Source organism: Carassius gibelio, chromosome A25 (genome assembly GCF_023724105.1).
Source record: "Carassius gibelio isolate Cgi1373 ecotype wild population from Czech Republic chromosome A25, carGib1.2-hapl.c, whole genome shotgun sequence".
Classification (NCBI taxonomy): domain Eukaryota; kingdom Metazoa; phylum Chordata; class Actinopteri; order Cypriniformes; family Cyprinidae; genus Carassius; species Carassius gibelio.
The window spans coordinates 304,408-307,764 of NC_068395.1; the positions used below are offsets into that span (position 1 = coordinate 304,408).

The 3,357-nt window shown below is 39.5% G+C and overlaps 1 long non-coding RNA gene across 1 annotated transcript in view; it reads left to right on the forward strand.

Annotated features, from left to right (window-relative positions):
• The window catches only part of LOC127947466 (uncharacterized), a 3,672-nt gene extending 1,796 nt beyond the window's left edge, over positions 1-1,876 (forward strand). Inside the window, exon 2 of the long non-coding RNA XR_008151294.1 lies at positions 1,686-1,876. This is a non-coding gene — a long non-coding RNA (uncharacterized LOC127947466). The remainder of the gene's footprint in view (positions 1-1,685) is intronic.
• Positions 1,877-3,357: the final 1,481 nt, after the last annotated feature.

The window sequence follows — 3,357 nt, forward strand, 5'->3', positions numbered from 1 at the left end:
GCATCAGCTAACAATATTTAGGCTACTTATTTTCAGAGCGGTTATGAACAACGTCCTTAATAACAATGGATGAAAAGTTTAGAGCTTTACTGATGATTAAGTCTAGAGTGTGTCCACCTTTGTGTGTGGGTCCATGCACATGCTGAATCGACAGGTAAAAAAAAGCCTCAATATTCATTTATCACCAATTAACCGTTTGACAAACTTGCTTCGATGTCCAGATCTGAATTTAAAAAAAATCTCAAACATGCTCCAATTTCCCGATCTGAATCAACCGAGTCGCGAACAGGCTCCGAAGTGCCGATCTGAATCAACCGAGTCGCGAACAGGCTCCGAAGTGCCGATATGAATCAACCGAGTCGCGAACAGGCTCCGAAGTGCCGATCTGAATCAACCGAGTCGCGAACAGGCTCCGAAGTCCCGATCTGAATCAACCGAGTCGCGAACAGGCTCCGAAGCGCCGATCTGAATAAACCGAGTCGCGAACAGTCTCCGAAGTGCCGATCTGAATAAACCGAGTCGCGAACAGTCTCCGAAGTGCCGATCTGAATCAACCGAGTCGCGAACAGGCTCCGAAGCGCCGATCTGAATAAACCGAGTCGCGAACAGTCTCCGAAGTGCCGATCTGAATAAACCGAGTCGCGAACAGGCTCCAAAGCGCCGATCTGAATCAACCGAGTCGCGAACAGGCTCCGAAGCGCCGATCTGAATAAACCGAGTCGCGAACAGGCTCCGAAGTGCCGATCTGAATCAACGGAGTCGCGAACAGGCTCCGAATTGCCGATCTGAAAACTTCGACCAAAGAATGTAAAAAATAACTCCATTTAATATTACGGTTGCGGGGAATTTGGACAAACATGAGTTATTTTATTTAATCTGTGTTAGTTTAAGGTTATTTTATTTTATTTTTTAACCTAATACACGGAGACGCTGATAGATGTGTCTGCTTTGCACTGGAGCATTTCAGTGGGCTTAAATAGTTCTCTATCTACAGCGGATTTAGTTCCCAAACAACTGACAATTTTGACCTAAATATGATTTTCAGTTACAATAATTAATCCTAAATTTCGACATTATAACTTACTTTTAGCAACATCAGACGCACGCACGCTCACAAGATCTCCCGGTTCTTACTTCAGGAGACTCGCACTAAACGGTTCATTTGAATCAGTGAGTGGTCGACTCCAGAACAGCTGCAATCGGATCATTCTAATTCGTAAACGAATCGTTTGGTGCGATTCGCGATCTGAGTAAAGTTTATTTTGAAAAGACACCGCTTCTGCGTGTCGGAGCACGTGATATATTATAGGGAGTAACGATATGTTTTATGAAATGTAGTGAAGTTAAAAGTACGATCTTATGCTTTGGAATGTAGTGAAGTAAAAGTAAAAGTTACTCAAAATAAAACTACTCCAGTAAAGTACAGATACTTGAAAAATGTACTTAAGTACAGTAACGAAGTAAAGCTACTCCGTTATTGTCCACCACTGATATATATATAGTTGAAGGTTTACATGCCATATATATAAATGTTATTGCAGGTAAGGTTTATTTATTATTATTTTATCTTTATGATATTAATTCAAGCTACCTATAGTAACACTGGTATAGGAAGCATATTTTTGTCATTGTGCTAGATTTTCATTGACAGTTCCACTGTTCTCATCCTGGTTTGTCTCTGGCAGTGTGGGCATGTTGGGTTCTGTCCCAGGACATCTCGTTACAGCACACAGACACTGTGCTGATGTGATCCAGCGAGAGGAGTGTGAGGATGAGGAGGCAGACCTTCCTCTGTACGAACACTGATTCAATGCAATAAGCTTTTGACAAATTCCTTTTAAACAAACTTTACAATAACACAATTCCTTTAACCATGTGTCTTTTTGAGAAGAGTTTTTCCTTCTTTAACCGCTGAATCTCCCAAGGTTGTTACTGTCATCTTTGATTAACCACTGAGGAGTTTAAATGGGGTTATTCTCTGTAAAGCAGCTTTAGAACAAAACCGTATTAATTAATTGAGCTTTACATAAACGGTGAACTGAATTGAAGACATACAGATCAAACAATAGCATGAATTGTTAAACTAGTCAAGACGTGTGGTTCAGGGAGAGTATCCAAGGTTCTTTTGAGCAGCAGTCAGATGATAAATGACATCCCTGCAACTGTGTGATGCTCTGCAAGGACTTTCATAACACGTGGACAAAGTTACATGGAGTTCAGGACAGAATGCATACAGTCTGAATGGCTTTTCTTAAATTTGGTTTATTTTCTCATTTTGTATTTCAGAAACATGCCATTGTTTTTGTAATTTGTAGTTTGCTTTATTCCTAAAATACATTCAAGTTTATTTGTATAGCGCTTTTTACAAAATAAATCGTTACAAAGCAACTTTACAGAAAATTATGTTTCTACAATATTTAGTAGTAGCTAGTAGTTTGTGCACATTTGACAGGATTTTAGAAAAAATAATAATAATAATTCAAGACGTAGTCAGCTAGACGATGAACTATCAATATTATTAATTAAGTTATTATATGATTCAGTCACACATTTAGCAATAATTGTTAGTTCTGTTTGTTGATTCAGGGTTAGCATCATCTGGGGTCCTCTGAGGGTCAGCATCATCTCTTCTCAGGTGTTCTGGATCCAGACTGGAGCTTGTGTAAATCCTAGTTACCACGGGATGTGAATCCCGTGGCGAAACATAGAAACAAAATACAGACATCATTAGCATAGCTGCTGATCCAACAAAGTAAAATTAGTTTAACCCAAGCTAATGAATAAAAAAGCACCTTTGAACAGATGCAACTACACTCACAATTAAAAAGATACATTATTCGAATGCTTGGCGAAAGAGATGTGTTTTTAATCTAGATTTAAACAGAGAGAGTGTGTCTGAACCCCGAACATTATCAAGAAGGCTATTCCAGAGTTTGGGAGCCAAATGTGAGAAAGCGCTACCTCCTTTAGTGGACTTTGCTATCCTAGGAACTACCAAAAGTCCAGCGTTTTGTGACCTTAGGGAGCTTGATGGATTGTAACGTGGTAGAAGGCTAGTTAGTTACACAGGAGCTAAACCATTTAGGGCCTTATAGGTAAGTAATGATAATTTGTAACTGATATAGAATTTAATAGGTAGCCAGTGCAGAGACTGTAAAATTGGGGTAATATGATCATATCTTCTTGACCTCGTAAGGACTTTAGCTGCTGCATTTTGGACTACCTGTAGCTTGTTTATTGACGAAGCAGGACAACCACCTAGAAGTGCATTACAATAGTCCAGTCTAGAGGTCATGAATGCATGAACTAGCTTTTCTGCATCAGAAACAGATAACATGTTTTGTAGCTTGGCAATGT